The sequence below is a fragment of the Eretmochelys imbricata genome, chromosome 3 (assembly GCF_965152235.1).
Source record: "Eretmochelys imbricata isolate rEreImb1 chromosome 3, rEreImb1.hap1, whole genome shotgun sequence".
Taxonomy (NCBI): Eukaryota; Metazoa; Chordata; order Testudines; family Cheloniidae; genus Eretmochelys; species Eretmochelys imbricata.
In genome coordinates, this window is record NC_135574.1 from 30574438 (window position 1) to 30592203 (window position 17766).

At 40.3% G+C, this 17766-nt stretch overlaps 1 protein-coding gene across 5 annotated transcripts in view; it reads right to left on the reverse strand.

The window, feature by feature from the left end:
* The window catches only part of HPCAL1 (hippocalcin like 1), a 104451-nt gene that overhangs the window by 15561 nt on the left and 71124 nt on the right, over positions 1-17766 (reverse strand). The window contains exon 1 of one of the 5 annotated variants that reach the window (XM_077812529.1): positions 16384-16456. The exons of 3 other annotated variants lie outside the window; for them this stretch is intronic. The gene's annotated coding sequence lies outside the window, so the exon portion shown is untranslated. Of the gene's footprint in view, positions 1-12330; positions 12446-16383; positions 16457-17766 lie in introns of those variants that run through there. One more of the 5 variants, XM_077812530.1, reaches the window with a different exon arrangement.

Consider the following 17766-nt stretch of genomic DNA (forward strand, 5'->3'; position numbering starts at 1 on the left):
ATCAGTTAAAAAAGCCTGGGGAAGACAAACTCCTTAGAGGGATACACCTCCTTGTGGTATTTCCTTGCCTCCTTGAGTGTTGATTTAGTGTTCATAAAAAGAGGAAAATGTATGAAATACCTCTGTGTATGTGTGTCCACAGTATTCTTCAACAGGGAAGGACTGCACACAGAGAGATGTAACAAATAATCTTTGTATCTGAGAGCATTAGTTTTGCAGGGGGAAAAAAAATCTAGCATCATTCCAATCTCACTGAGCTACAAAGAGTAAAATCATGTATAAAGACCATTAAGGTCTTGAAATAGGTTGCATTGTGCCTTTGGGATCTCTGCAATGCTCAGCAAATGGACAACACGAGCCAGGCATATTGTTATATGAGATTTTGGAAGGCAAGAGCTGCTCCTACGTCAATACTTATCTTCTTAGAAGCAGTTAAAATATCAGTCCAAGCATCTGATGCACTTCTCTTGAAACTGCAATGGTATTTTAGGTGGGCACAGGCCCACCATCAGCAATCCCAGACCCCAGGGCAGAACCGTCAATGGACCCCCTAGAAAGGGATGGCTGAGGTTTATGACTCTACTTTTCATCCTATTGAGAACACATTAGAACCCACTATGTGTAAGTTGTGGCATGGTTTGATCTAGTTAATGTTTTTTCCCCCAGTTACAGCACCAGTATTAAACAAATTGTGAGCCTACACAGAAGAGGTAGAATTGGTTATTTTGAATTATATATTTAAATTAAATAAATACATTATGGAATTAAATTAATATACAAAAAAGTTAAAGAAGCACAAAGTAAGAAAACACCTAAAGTATCAAGTAGGCTAATTAAACACCTAATCGTGATTAACGAGTAATCGAAAGACAAGGAAAAAACGGATAAACAAGATGTAACTGAATATTACCAACAAAGTTAAAATATACAATACTTGCACTGCTGGTGCTGTGGGACACCAACCCCCAGAGCAATGAGGAGACAGCAGGCCTGGCGTGCAACATCTGCCGGGAAATCTCCGAGGCGGCAGCGACTAAGGGCAAAGGCAGAGGGAAAACCCGCGTCTCATTCCCTGGCTGAGCGGTGGAGGCGGCCCCCTATCCTGCGCTCATGATAGCGGCTTGCCAGCCAGTGCTAGCAGCAGCGAATGGAGGGGCTAGTCCCAGCTGCCTCTCAGCAAATTTAGGGCGGCTCAATTGGGTGGCTTAACTTGCTGGCAAGGAACTGCAGCCCTGGGGGAGGAAAGCGCAGAGGGAGCGCGTTCCTTTTTAAAGTCTCCCTGTCCTCAGCCCTGCAGCCGGAGAACCAGCACGGCAGGCACAGTGGCTTCCGAGCAGACAGAGGAGGCAGCAAGTTCCACGGTTCCCAGGCTGCTGTTACTGATGCTCTGCCACACCAGCAGGGTCCAGCAGCGCTCCGGCAAACCGTTACAGTCACAATGAGGAACAGCGCTCTGGACAGAGCAACAGCAGCAGGAAACCGGATTTCTATCTATCCCATCCGCCCAGGCCCTTTTAAATCGCTGGGCCCCTGGGCAATTGACCCCTTTGTCCCCCCATCAGCGGGCCTGGTCGGGGAAGAGACAAGAGGATTTGACCTGCTGTGGCCTTGTGGACAGCACAGAAAGGCTGTGGTCGGGAGTAGTCTCAGGATTGCTGATCTTAAGGCTGGCAGAAGATGGGAGCAGCAGCAAGCTTATGATCTCTGCCTTCACAGCATGCTTTGTTGACCCCCGGGTGGGAAAGCTTTGCAATACCCCTGTGCATTTGTGAAGAGAACGAATCTAGGTAATAAGAGAAAGAGAGAGAATCTCGGGCAAAATTTTACCGTCTGCATGAGAGGCTGCCACTGCATTACAATCCAGGCATGAGCAGGGACCAGCACAACTCCTTCCTACCATGTTCCTGCTGGGAAGTCTCGCTATGAGAGCACAAGACATGTCACCTCCAAGTGAAAAAAGCCTGGCTATTTATTTCAGGCCAATAAGAGGCACCAAATACATGAAAAGTTCTATTTTCTATAGTTTGTTCTTTTATTTAATCCCTTATGTAAGAACTGTCCTTCGGCGAGTAACTGCTAAGAAAAAAATGGCTTTCAGCTGATAAGTATCTGCACTGTCAGGTATTTGTAAGACATCCACAGGAAAACACACATCTGTTTTGTACTTTTTATACCAGAATTAATAGAAAATTTCTTCCCCCTGAAACACAAACAAACAAAGTTTTGTGCAATAAATCAGTGGCCTACTACACACATATCACAGCTGTCAGCTGGAACAGAGCCTTGGTTCTTTAGCACTAACCATTATCACTTATGCTCAAGGACTACCTTATCCGTCAATAGATGACAGTCTCTATGAACCAGCAGCTAGAGAGACCGGATTACACTTACTTTATCCAGCATACTCCATTTGTAAACCATACAAATTAACAAATATACAAATATATACTAGTCTAAGGAGACCAAGCCGTGTCTCATTCTAGGCATCATTAGCAGCTTGCCAGGACCCATTGCTTGAAATGGAGTAGAATGCCGTCAATACAAAAATGCAGCTCAGATCTTGGCCTCCTATGATTTAATCAGGGCAGCCTTGCACTCTTCAGAGAAGGAGCAATGCAGTCTGGAACCTATAGTCTCCACAGGCCTGCACCTGTGTAAAGGGAAGGTTGACTGCAGGAAGCCTGGCAGAATTCAATAGGCTGCATTTTGATCTTTAGACCAATAGCATTGCTGCATGATTGTAACATGCTGAACAGCTTCAGTGAGCCAAAGCCATTAACATCAAGTAGCAAACACACCTGCAAACTGGGATTACAATGACAAGTATGTGAACCACACCCCACTTTCTTTGCCCAAAGAGAGTCAGTGAGTGGGCCTACTTGTGAGAGTAAGGCAAATGAAATGTGAAAGTATACGGGTATCTGACAATAACTCTCAGGTAAAGAGCTCTTTTTGTTGTCTGTTTACTGCCAGTATCCTAAGCAACAGCCTGAAATAGGTAGGCTACAGGACATATACAAACATGTTGCAGTAGAAATCTGGTCCTTCTTGGTAAGATCATGTAAACCTCTTTGTAACTTTGCTGCAGAAGCAGCTATTTAACAGGACGGTGTCAATTTAACTTTGACCCCAAATTTAAATCTGGTAGCAACCAAGTTTCATAAAAGTTCAGCCCCGAGACTCAGCCCTGCCACCTGGGTTTGACATCCTTCTTGGTTTCTTGTTATAATTTTGCACAACTCTGTTAATGAACTTCTTGAATGCAATGCATTCATCTTTGGTGGCTTCTCGTGTGTCCGGTACTTCCATTCCTTCAGTTGATACGCTCATTAGTTCATTCACATGATCAGGCAGAAGGCGACTTCTTTCAGAACACAAAATTCTATTCAATGATGAAAAGAACGTTCAACTGTTGCTGTTGTGACTGGGAGTAGCAAGAGATGAATTCCTACTTCTTTCATCCCAGGAAACATAGCACAAAGATTGGGTCGAGCAACTAGCGATTATAAAAAAGAAGTTGAAGTCAAATCTTCATTCATTCGTCGTATGATATTCCACTCTGTGTTCAAATTCTCTGTTCTGTCCTGAGCACATGGCAGCCCCATTGCTGGTAGTGCCTCACTCCACTCAACTGTTGGTGTTTTATAGGACAGGCATCTGTAAAAGCTACGTAGCGGTTGAGTAGAATCTAGAAGTCGCTGTTGTAGATTTTTAAGAATCAAGTCTGTGTACTTTTTCAGTTGTCTTAACAAACACTTCTTGTCCTCTTCACTTAAGGATTCAATATAAAAGGCCTTCATTAGTCAACTTCTGGACTGAAGTCTTTGCTTCTTCCAGTACTTTTTCATTGGATAGCTCTCTGATTGATCCAAATGTAGCTTCTATTGCTGGACAAGATCTACTACTGTTGTAGCAGATGCCTTGTTTAATGACCCAAGTGGTTTCAACAGCAGACTTACAAGAGAGAGAATGGCAATAATCTTCTGTGAACGTAGTAGCAAAAGTAATCCACTAGCCTCACTACTTAGATCCATCCCATCTTGGTGGATACTTTCCAAAGCCAGTAATAATGGCTGGATTAATTTTAAGACAACAGCCAACGATCGCTCATGAGAAAGCCAGAGGGTTTTCCCAGGTTGACTAATTTGAACTTCAGTCCCAGTGTATCTTCTATATTTTCCAAGATATTCAGTCTTTTGGGACTCTTGCTGAAAAAAGAATATAATGAAGACATTAAATGTATAGCTTTTTTAATGTCTTTTGAAGAGTCTGCAGCTCGTACTAGCACTAGTTGGAGTAGATGGCCCCTGCAGTGTGTATAGGAGAGATTATGGTTACACTTTTCTCTGAACAAAGCTTGTACTCCACCATGTCTTCTAGAAAAGTTTGCAGCTCCATCAAATGCACAAGCAACTATCTGTTTGGGGTCCAACTGACAAGCATTTAACTCTTCTAAGATGTGGGTTGTCACAGATGCAGCCAATGTGTCTTCTATAACTTGAACATCTAGAAATGCACCTACTGGCCTACCACTGACATCAAGATAACGTACAACACAATGACTTAATACTTGATGTCCATTTGCATCGGTGCTTCATCAGCCATGTATGCAATTTTTTTGAATGTGGTGAGAGTTCTTCACTTTTTCAACTGTTCAGTCTTTCACTATTGCGCCGCATACTTGTAGCCAGCCAGTTAAGTTTCTTGCAGAAAGATAGTGAGCATTTGCTGGTCTTGTTCGGAACCAGTGTTCAACTTCAGGATGAACAAACGACAATGCACTTAACATTGGCCTCCAGTTTGTAGTGTGTGGTATCTCTTGCTTAAATAGAAAGTAGGATGCTACAGCCATGTTTGTTTGCATGAACTGTGTTGTGTCTCCAGCATTCTTAACAGTCTCATTAAGTACTTCTAAAATTGGCTTTGAAAGTGGGCTTATAAGGCTTTCTGCATGTTGATGCAGTCCAGAGGCCTGATGTTTTGCTGCCTTTTCACGTAGTTTGTCAGCATTGGCTCTGCTGATCGGTCTGACAAACCAAGCTCCTCCACTTTTACCAATTATAGCATTGGAAAGCTTTCCTTCTTCGTAAGCTTTTTTGCAAGAGGTGCACCAGTAGCCATCTTTTGTAACTTCAATAAATGGGAAAACTGACTGACGAACATCGGGAACTGCCTTTAGGTTTTGGAGACACTTTCTTCAGTAGGTAGCTGTATTTGTGTTTCGGGCTGGTCGGATGTAGATACACCACTTTAACCTTCAGATGACATGTTGATATATTCTTGGTTCTTGATGGGTTCTTCACCTTGGTTAGTTTTTGAGGCCTTGCAGTGGAAAAATTGTTGTATTGTTTTTTGTCTTTTCATTTTCACTTTGACCTGCAACATATAAAAAGAGATATGAATAAATTAAATGTTTTGTTAAGATAATGCAAATTTAACATAAGGATAATGCAAAATACACCAAAACACATAACAGGTCTAGATTTCTAAAAAAATATAAATTAAAAAAAAAAAGTATTTAATTTAAATTGACTTTTGAAAAGTAAGCCATCATGGGATAAGAGGGAAGTCCTCTCATGGATCAGTAACTGGTTGAAAGATGGGAAACAAAGGGTAGGGATAAATCATCAGTTTTCAGAATGGAGATAAATAGTGGTATCCCTGAGGGGTCGGTACTGGGACCATTACTATTCAACATATTCATAAATGATCTGGAAAAATGGGTAAACACTAAGGTGGCAAAATTTGCAGATGATACAAAACTTTTCAAGATCGTTAAGTCCAAAGCAGACTGCGAAGAGTTATAAAGGGATCTCACAAAACTGGGTGACTGGGCAACAAAATGGCAGATGAAATTCAATGTTGATAAATGCAAAGTAATGCACGCTGGAAAACAATCTCAACTATACATACAAAACGATGGAGTCTAAATTAGCTGTAAACACTCAAGAAAGATGTTGGAGTCATTGTGGATGGTTCTCTGAAAATATCCACTCAATGTGCAGCGGCAGTCAACAAAGCAAACAGAATGTTGGGAATCGTTAAGAAAGGGATAGATAATAAGACATAAAATATATTGTCTCTATATAAATCCATGGTACGTGCATACCTTGAATACTGTGTGCAGATCTGGTCACCCCATCCCAAAAAAGATGTATTGGAATTGGAAAAGGTACAGAGATGGGCAACTAAAATGATTAGGGGTATGAAACAGGAGGAGAGATTAAAATGAATGGGAATTTTCATTGTAGAAAAGAGACTACTAAAGGGGGATATAATAGAGGTCTATAAAATCTTGACTGGTGTGAAGAAAGTGAATAAGGAAATATTATTTAATCCTTCACATAACACAAGAACTAGCAGTCACCCAATGAATTTAATAGGCAGCAGGTTTTAAAAAAACAAAAGGAAGTACTTCTTCATACAACATAAAGTCAACCCGTGGAACTCTTTGCCAGGGGATGCTGTGAAGACCAAAACTGTAACAGGATTTAAAAAAGAACTAGATAAATTCCTGGAGAATAGGCTCATCAGTGGCTATTAGCCAGGACGGGGAGGGATGCAACACCATGCTCCGAGTGTCCCTAGCCCGTTTGCCAGAAGTTGGGAATGGACGACAGGGGATGGATCACTTGATGATTACCTGTTCTGTTCATTCCCCCTGAAGCACCTGGCCTTGACCACTGTTGGAAGACAGGATACTGGGCTATATGGACCACTGGTCTGACCTAGTATGAGCAGTCTTATATAAAAATTAATTATAATAATAAAAATGTTTAGTACAGAAACTCCCCAACATAATGACCTCTCAAGATAGCAACGATGTGAGGTATCAACCTTGGCAAATAATGCATTTTAAAAATCTTGGCCTACTAGGAAACATATGTATATGTTTCCATTCCCAGTCACAAATCTAGCATTCTGAGCAAAGTCACTAAAATATAGACCAACAAACAAATGTTTATTTAACATGCCCCTCACTTTTCCCTCCACCGCACCCCACTCACCGGTGTTGTCCTTGCTCAGTGGAAATTCAGAGTTCAGAGGTGCTTTCACATGAGTTCACCTCCCAGGTGGGGGGCAATAAGGCACCTTGGTCCTTCCTCCAGCTGCTCACTGTTCGCTCTGGCCACTGTTGTTCGTTGTGCCACCGTTCACTCCATTGCTCTGTTGCCAATGGCCCTGCGCAGTCACCTTCTGCTGCCACCGTGACATCTGTGAGTTGGTCTCTTGAGGTTTCACCGGCTCTCAGTGATTTTAGCTGAGATCTCAGTGGGGGAACCTTGCTGCTAATGCAGGCTGGGCCCTCTCTTCCACAGAAACACTGTCTCCACAGCAGGACTGAACATATATCACTGTCTCCACAGCAGGACTGAACTTAGACCTAATATCAGTGATTTCAGCTTTAGTGGTCACTTAACAAAACAAAAGACTATCTATGGAGCCTAATCAGCTCTGTCTTTAAACAGTGGAGAGGGGCAGGTCAAATTGTACTTGTGATTCAGACAGACCATCAAGAAAAACACCTGTCCCCACCCTCTCTCTTGATGCCCTAAATCAACACAGGCTAAGTACAGTTCTACTGCGCTTTACTCATACAATAAGAACAACAACATTTCATTCCCCCTCCCACTCATCACTAGCTGTCAGGGAGAGCTCATTTAGACTTTGCTTACAAATCATAATTTGAAATTATTAGGTTGGCCAACATCACCGAAATGAATGCACTGACATTGCCATAAAAAACAACGGCTGTATAAGTAAGCTAGTCTATGTTCATACTTTTCAAATCTATTAAACTTTTTCAGATACACATTTTATCATACATTGTATATGCTTTTCAAGTGTGTATTAATGTTTCAATTTCAACTCAAATTTCCAAACAGTCACTAAATTGGCATGTAACTAGTTCACAAAACTGGAGGGGGAGAGGTGTAGGGAAATCACTGCTGTAGTAAACAATACAACAGAATTAATGACAAATCAATTGTACTGTTAATTTTTTCCACTTTTAATAATCTATACTATCATTAATATAAAAGTGAAGAAATGCTGACCTATAACATAATTTTTAAGTTGGCAGTGTCCTTTTGAAAAGGTTATTTTTAGAAAAATGAAAGTGAAGTTAGTGAATCCCTCCCCCCCAACACACAGAATGTTTAGGGCAAAATTTTCAAAAGAGCTCAGTCTCCTTGTAGGCACTAAAATAAGTAGCAACATGTTTTGTAAACAAACCTTAGCATGTTGGGTGCAGGTCAGGTGCTGAACTGTTCTGAAAAACTGGCCATGAGCATCAAAATGGGTGCTGAGCGCTTATAAGGGCAATCTGAGCACCTCCAAGCTCTCTTGAAAATCTGCATTTATGGACAAAGTCCTGGACCCTGCATATGACTGCATGCGGAGAGTACCCTTGCGTCTGCACAGAGCCCCTTTGATCTGATTGAGACAACCGCAGTTGGAACTTAAGAAATTCACGTATGAGCCTTCCCATTGCTGGGGTGGGGCATCCTGGTCCTATTGAAGGCAGTTGGAGCTTTGCCATTGATTTCAATAAGGGAAGGAGTTCACTTCTGATTTACTGAGCAAATTTAGCAGTGGATGGCACCCACCAGCACTGCATTCATCTGAGAACAACCTCACTTTCAAATAATCTTGCTACAGGACAGAGAGAAAGCATTGACAGAATATCATCATTACTATAATATTTTCATACACATTGTGGTAATACCCTGTACAACAACCACCTACTTCAGTGTGAAACCAAATTCCATCACCTAGACAGAAGTTCATGACTGAGCGTTCGGTGACAAATTAATCACTGTACCAAAAAACACTACTCCAAAAAACAAACACAAAATCCCACTTATCCTTGGCTTGCTGCTAAGTAAGTTCTCTCTCAGTTTTCTCCATGACCCCTCATCCCCTCTGTCATTTGGGTTACGGAACCAGAAGTTACACACACAAGTCTATATAATGCTTTGCAATTCAGAGAGAAGGTACTATAAGTGCAAGAGGCAAAACACTCCCAATGCAATGAAAAATAAAACCAATATTCCAAGGAAGGCAGGAAGATGTGTTCATTTGGGTGGGAACAGATTAGGCAGGGGTGTAGGTTATTACACAACCCCCCCCAAAACCTAAGGGGTCTCCCCCCCCTTTTTTTAAATGGAGTTGAGAGAAAGACAGCTAACTTTTATTCTGTCCTCCTTTAGCAGATGTGTGAAACTAACAAGGCTTAAAAACGAAGTTAGTTTATATGTTATTTCATGACAAGGGAAACTTCTCAACATAATGTTTTTAAATGTAAGGTCATTTTACAAGGTGGTTGGGCTGAACAAGAAAAAAATCACGTGGGATGAGGAGTTCTCTAAATGCCTTTCACATTATATAAATTTAAGATGTTAATATAATTAAAGCTTTAAAATAAATTTTCATGGCAAGTGAGCATACAGGATGGCAAATGATACCCAATATAGACTGGAAAATAAACGGGAGAGAGCATTTAATCCTCATTTCCCTTTGGAAATTATCAAACAGCCAAAAATCAGAGCAGAACAGAAATAACCGTACAATAAAAAAAAAAAAAAAAAGAATGAATGTATTTTAATTTGACTTTTTAAAATATGTAACGAGTTATTAAATTTAGATCATAACCATCTTTATATCCTGTCCATGCCAGATGTCCTTTAGCTGTCAGCCCAAAGCCTCTTTAAGGCTTAGCATTTTGTGTACAGGGTCAATGAAAGAATTCTGCTCACAGTGTAAACAGCATCTAGGAGATGCCAGCAAAACAACAAATACATTGTGTATCAATAAGAGGTTTTTTTATGCTGTATTACTGAGTATTCTAAAGCACTGAGAGAGAGAAAACAGTCTTTTTTCCCTTTTGGTTTATCAGACTTGTTATATGTTTATAACTTTCAATTGTGTGTTCTACTCTGACAAATGATTATGTAAGAATGATAATTTCTTACTTATCAGATCTACTCCCAATGCACTGTGGAGTCATATCTGCTGACTTCAGTGACAAATATGGTTTGGGGTTTTCTTTTTGTTTTGTGTTTTTGCCTTTTATACTTCGGTCAGCCCTACAGATGATCACAGCTAAAGGAGAAAAAAAGAGGGGCATTCAACTCTTCAACTCCTTCATGTACATCAACAGAATAGGTTACTAAATCTCAGGAACAGGACCAATCAACTGCACCTGTGCAAACCAATGGATGGCAGTAAAATTGGCATAAGAGTAAGGGAGAGACAATGGGATTACAAAGTTAATGACCAGATTATATCAGGCCCTAAAATTTGGTCTGTAGAATCTTTATGGCTGGTGATACTGCACAGGAGGAAAGAAATGCAATCTGACTGCCAAATCGAGGCTGAGTTGGGTGGGCTGAGACATTTTTGTTACTAAAACTGGTTGATATTTTTTAATTTCACAAAATGTTTTGAAGTTACTTCTGTATCATACGGTTTGAAATGGACCCAAGCTTTTGTTTAAAAAAAAAAAAAAAAATCAGATTGTGATATTTGAATACAGAAACATATAGTGAAAAGACCATCAAAAACATTAAGATTTTTGATTACTGACACAGCCAAGTTTTCAAATTTCAATAACAATGTAGCTTTTATTTAAAAATGCAGTAAACATTGATAAGAAATGCCGAAAAAGCTTCAACAACAAAAAAAAAAAAAAGAGAAAATCAAGTTTTTCTACTAAAGTTTTCATTCTCCCCAAGGTTTTGTTTGTTTATTTTAAATAAAAACAAAAAATCTTTTCATTTGAAAAATTCTCAGTTTTATTTTAAACTTTTTGACTGGGCACATCCAATACAAAAACAGTAAACTGGAAGCCCCATAAATGCAGTGCTACTTTTCACATACCAACTCAGTTTCAATAGCACAAAACCACTAAACATTTGACATTTCTACCTGCCCCCCAAAATATCCTTTAAATTAGAGCCTCAAAATTTTCTGGCTAACCCTAAAATAACTAAACAAGTAGTTTCAAACCTTTCCCTCCTATTTGGGCAAAATCCCCAAAACAAAATGAAAACCATAACCTACCACAATTGCTCTAGTATTGAAATCTACATGTCTAGAGCTTGCCACAAGCTTTCACAGCACAAATCGTAGTTTCAGCAAGCACAGCAGCTCACTAGAAAAAAGCCAGGGTGAAATCCTGGCCCCACTGAAGCCATTGGGAATTTTGTTATTCATTTCAATGTGGCCAAAATTTTACTCCTGGCATTCCTAGCTGTGCCGATCTGAGCCACTGAGACTAAAGGTTAGTCGGCACCATTATAGAGGGAGACAGGCAGTAGGGAGAGGTAGCAAATCATGAGGCCAGATCCTCTGCTATTGTAAATTTAGATAACTCCACACAAGCTGAGGTTCTGGGCCAAAGGTCTTGATACAGATGAGTGTGCCAGCCACAAATGAATGTTTCAACCTGTATATAATTGATATAAGCTCCCTTTATCCTGGAGATGATACTGTCAAAAATTTAGTGGTTATTATCTACCACCTGCTGGCACAGAAGATCTTTTTCTAGCACAGGGCTCGAAAGATTTACCAAAGACCTCAGACAAGCATCAATGTAAGAAACTATAGTACCATGTTGCAGTCACAACATACTTACCATACAATGCAAGTGTAGAGCTTCCACTCAGATGGCATTAGAGCCACCATGAACCTCTCTGCCTTCAAAGCAAAACATGAAACCCATCTGACTGATCCACAACAAAACAAAAAGTGGTGGCGGGAGGTGGGGATTCAGATACACATGCTGTGCCTGAGCCCTGATCAGAGAGCTCCAGTTTTCCTATCACCACCACCAAGCTGCTAAAAGGTTATAAAAGGCAGGCTATATTTGGTTTCTTTGTTTTTTTAACAGTGCATTCTAACAGGCCATGCGTAAGCTTGGTGATCTGAATAATAAGCCCATTTCATAGCAAAATCTATATTAAACAATGGAAAAATTCCTTCAGGAAGCAAACAAAACAGGGTTGTTTTAAAATGCAGTTCAGCAGAGTGGGACAAAGGAGGGCACTATGCCATACTGAACTGTCAGTTCTTGCACTTGCTGAAATGCTTTGTATTCAATTCCTAAAGAAATCAGAGTACAGCATTTAGGCCCTTATCCTGCAAAGACTTGTGCCCACACTTAGCTTTATATGCAATGAATAGGTCCCATTAACTTCCTGGCACTGAGCCCTTGACCACAGTGCGTGAGAGCCACAGGATCCAAAAATCTGAATAGACCAACAACTTGATGTGTTCGTACGGTTCACCATAAATATATGCAGAAGGACAATAAGGCACCAACTGTACCTGTAGAGGAGAAAGGGAGCAATTCCTACAAGAGGTCTATTGCAAGGTCACAGTGACATTTTCCAGTGGAGGAACAGCTAAAAAAAAACCCTTTTCTTCGCTGGCATTTGTATACGATACTCTGAGCCCTTAATCTGAAAGGAAAGTCATCTCTGAAAGAAACACAAAAGAGCAGTCAAGACAACACTAATTTCATTGAAGTATACTGATGAACTCAGCTCCATGATCCAGGCTGTATAAACAGAAATATAATACAGAATATATTTTCCCAAACTCCATGGCCTGGTATGTCTGGAATGAACTCTCTAGGTGTGGTGCTGGGTGGGAAGGTTGAGTCAAATTCAACTACTTTAGTTTTGCATTAAAAAAATCTGAGTTATCAGTGAAGCCCAGGTTCTGGTGTATTTTCCTTTTTGAAGGAGGAAATAAAAAAAGTTTGATCTTTCTTTTAGAAAGAGGTTTGATTTGGAACAAGTACTCAGACTTTCATCAAATATGAAGTGCTAACCTATACCTGCTACCACACCAACAAAGAGCAAACATAGCATACTTTCTATATCCTGTGTCAGTCCTTTTCTAAATGCAAAACAAATGCAGAGTTCAAATGGAAAAATAAAATCTGAGCTCTGAAGCACCACCCATAACAATTTTTAAGCAAAAACTATGCTTCAGCCATTCATGATGCCAAAATGCAATGTCACTTGCAGTAGACTGTTAATCCCTATGGCTCTGTCTTCATTAGAAAAAAAGGTGTACTTTTAAACATGTTAAAATCCTAGTGTAGACAAGGCAAACTAGTTTTAACATGTGTTATCTGATCAATGTGTTAAAACTACAACTTGTCTACACCATGATGTTAACATAGGTTAGCTAACACATGCTAAAAATACACCTTTTTCCCCAGGAGGGACATGCCTTTTAATGCAAGTCCTTTCCTGAATGTTTTGTTAATGAGTGCATTCCTCATCTGTGCTGACATTTAAATGATCACTATAAATCAGAATCATCAATCCAAGGTGGATAAAAAACAATTTTTAAATAAATAAATAAAAGACTTGATTTAAATTAGATTTTTCTATGATGTTATTTACATTATAGAGTTTTCTTTTTAAAAGTAACCTCTTTAAAATGAAAGCTGAATTTAATACAAAATAGGCTAAGGCCTAAACTAATAATCTCTTAAAACATTTTAATATAATAATTATTCACGAGCCTCTATCTAAAAACTGAGTTAAAGACTGCTTTTCTATATAAAGAAAGAATCATGGGGGTGGGGGGGGAATCTACCTTTTGAGGTCAAGCTTTATAAATATGGTACAATAGGTCATATATTGTATTAAGGGCTTGTTTTGTTTAATAACAATAAATTTTATATGCTGTTTTGTGTGTTTAATTAAATTCCAGTTACATCCTAATGCAGCTTGACACAAGTCATAAGCAAAAAATTAATTACCAATAAATAAGCAATAAGCTACAACACTGCAAATAATATATCATTCACCATTTTCTAACATACTAAAATGTAAATTAATCACTAAGAATCTGAAAATTTTAACTATATAATTGTTTAAATATATATGTATATAGTTACTGTGTACCCTTCTAGGTAGCAAAAAGATGGATCCAATCTAATGTAAAGGCTCTATTTAGTTGTAAATCAACATGTTTTAATGGTTACATCAGCCAATGAGAATGCACCTTTCTTTAGAAAATAAAATAACTGAAGTCTAAATGGAAAAATTGATTAAAACCAATTATTTAAATTGAGGCTTTCCGCTTGGTAATTTAAATCATGATTTAAATTGCCTTGATGTAAAATCAATCCACTCTGCAACCCACTGAAATGGGTGAGGGCAGTTCACACTTCCTTCAGATCGGTTGTTTCTGGTGGTGTTGCCAGACATTACCACACTGCTTTATATTTAACAAATTCCCTTTACAACCATAAAGTCTATAGATATTTAAAAAAATATTGCTTAACTTCTGGAATAAGAAATAGTACTTTTCTGTGGTGGCTGCCTTACATAAGTATGTCTTCAGCATGGGCTAGCTGTCCTAGTATAAGCCTGCTGAGGACCCTGGGTACGTACCCAGCTTGCTAGCCTGTGCCAGGGTCCTCCCACACCACACACACAGTAATTACGTGTGGACTTTGAGTAAATACCCCTAAAGAAACCCAACCAGAAATGATTGAGAGTGAAACTATTAGCGTCCATTAAAGATGTGTAGCACCTCCCCACATACATTACACTGTGGTGTCCACAGATTCTAGGCCTTGTCCTCTGGACAGTCAAGTTTGGTGGAGAACGAAGTTTCTTCACACTGCATCACGAACAAAGTGGCCATATTTTGGGAGGGTGCTAGGAAGTCTGGGATATGGGTGGTTGGACTTGGGCCCATATAATACAATGTAGAAGCTGGAGCCCCGGGGCTCAACAATTCCTAACATGCAGTTACAAATAAGTGTAGACACTCAAGCCCTAGGTTAACAAACCCAGAATCTCCTAACTCGAATTCTACTCACCCTGGGTTTACAGAGCAGTGTAGACATGCCCTGATTTATGCCCATTTCCCCATACCTTGGCATTTTCAAAGGTCCTGTCTATGCTGGGAGAATGCATCACATTAACACTGTTTGTAACATGTTTCAATAAGTACAATCTTAAACGTGATTTTCTCCTTAGTGCGGACCTGGACAGTTGTGCTTTTAAAATGCATTTGCATGTTGTGATTAACCAGTAGGGGCAAAGCCATGTTTAATACCATACCATTAACACATTTTCTAAGGTGACACATTCTCTCTTCACAGACAGGGCAGTGTTTTTCTTTGGGCACGCAATCGGGTAGGTGCCTCTCTTACCTTGAGCCTTGTTTATTACATTTTGTTTGTAGTAAATTAAGAATCAAGGGATAGGGAATATATTACTGTGACCCAGTGGGTTATAAGACCTGGAATTAGCATCAATATTTGGAACTTTACGGGCTTCAAGGTTGAGTGCTAACACTGAGGGCTCCTACAGATTGGTGGAAAGGAACCTTCATGTCCTCAATTCCAAGGAGTCAGAAGCAGTATAGATCTTGGGAGGGGCATTGCTCAGGGCTGGAATTTTCCATATTCATCTTCTCTTTCTTCCTCTCGCTAACTCTGTAAATGCTGGCCAACTCACTCTCGCCTCCTTTCTGACAAACAGTCTAGATAGGAATATTACCATCACTTTCACTCCACCTTCTGAACAGAACAGACAGCACCTAAAAGGATCTGAGGTATTTTTATTCTCCTGATCTGTTCAGCTGTTTAAATTTTGCATTTAAACTTTAAATGTTATCATTGCAGCACAAGAGTTTAATGAAATCACTCCTTGGTCTTACAGATGGATGCACGGCTTCTGGACTATTCCCTCCAGTGAAAATAGGTTACCATTAGCACAGACTATTTCACGATTAAAAGATTAAAAATTGAACGAAGTATCAGAAAATGTGATTCATGTTCTCAATGGAAACAACTCCTGCATTTCCTTTCCTCACTGGCAAGGCTCCAAAACATAAGAAATGGGAGAAGGGACAGAGAATCAGACACTTATTCAAATAGGTCATTCCAAGACCTTACACACCATCTGACTTTTCATTTAGGAAACATTCTATTTTAGAAAGGAATGGATACATGTCTAAGGATGAACCATTTAAACAATTCCAAAGCAGACTCTAGATATGATTTTGGAGCAGCTCCAAATTGGGGTGGGGTTGCAGAGAAACACACAAAAGCGCCACTCGAATTTGGACAGAGATCTACTGGGAGGAAGCACTTCCTACTTCCTCATCTCTTCTATGGAACACAGAGCTTTAAATAAACTTCCTCGAGTGCTGGTGAAAACCAAGTTGTATTGATTGAAAATTTGAGGTGGTTTTTTTGCCATGCTACATCGGATTTCTCTGCTCTGGTAGAGGCTTACCCAATAAATATATATATATTTAAAGTGTAATTACCTCACCAATGGAAACAGGAAAGTTTCATACGATTCCAATACAGCTAGTGTTTTACAGATCACAACTCACCAGATATATGAAGAGTCACAGACAGCTCTCTGGATTCCCCTTAAGGAGACGTGCACTACTGCATAATCAGTCCCTATGTTAACCAACAATCAAAGGAAGATATATAAATAAGAGATCTACGATGTACACTTACCTGAATACACCATGACCCAACAAAAGAACCAACATGTTCACATCACATGTGAGGAGTGTTGCTTTTCCCACCACACCCACTTTTAAGCCCACTGTGCTTTGATGTAGCCATCCACGTGGCTTCCTTCCCCCGCCCCCCCGTGCTCTATGGATAGAATGCTGATCTGCCAAGCCACTAACCTTACTCCATTCAAATCACCTCTAGAAGACTCACTTTTCCCGTGGCCTCCACAAGAAGTGAGTCAATTATTAGAATACAAACTTTTATATTTAAATGTGTGCATTTCATATTGCTACACACATGCATATCTTCTAGTGATTCCCTCCCCACTGGGGCTCCCAATACATCCTGTCTGCTTTGTATTGTGACCAAGTGCCTCCTCTGCCTTGGTGGGTCCTGTGCTTATTGGCGGATTTGCTCACCTCAGAGATTCACTGCAGCCCTCAGTTTGGCCACTTTCGTGGCTCAAATCTGCTGTTCACTTATCACTGGCTAGCATGGGGAAAAGGAACAACAACAATCCTCACAGTCTCTGCTGATCCACCTAGTGGATCTGGGAACAGGCCCCTCTGGTGGAACCCACAGTCCAGGTCAACTCCTCTGGTATCAAGCAGGGAGTTGGGGGGGATGGAGGGAACCCAGGCCCACCCTCTATTCCGGGTTCCAGCCCAGGGCCCTGTGGATTGCAAATGACTACAGTGGCTCCTGTAACAGCTGCGTGACAGCTACAACTCCCCCAGCTACTTACCCATGGCCTCCTCCCAACACCTTCTTTATTCTCACCACAGGACCTTCCTCCTGATGTCGGATAATATTTGTACTTCTCAGACTTCCAGTAGTACACCTTCTCACTCTAAGCTTCTTGCGCCTCTTGATCCCAGCTCCTCGCATGCATGCCACAAACTGAAGTGAGCTCCTTTTTAGACCCAGGTTCCCTGATTAGCCTGCCTGTCTTAATTGATTCTAGCAGCTTCTTGGTTGGCTGCAGGTGTTCTAATCAGCCTGTCTGCCTTAATTGTTTCCAGAAAGTTCCTGACTGTTCTGGAACCTTCCCTGTTACCTTACCCAGGAAAAAGGGACCTACTTAACCTGGGGCTAATATATCTGCTTTCTATCACTCTCCTGTAGCCATCTAGCCTGACCTTGTCACAGTATCTACATCATTTAGATGATAAAACTCTGTGGAGTAGGGGCTGTTTGTGTTTTGTGTCTTGGAACAGCACTGAGCACAATGTCAATGCTTAGTAACA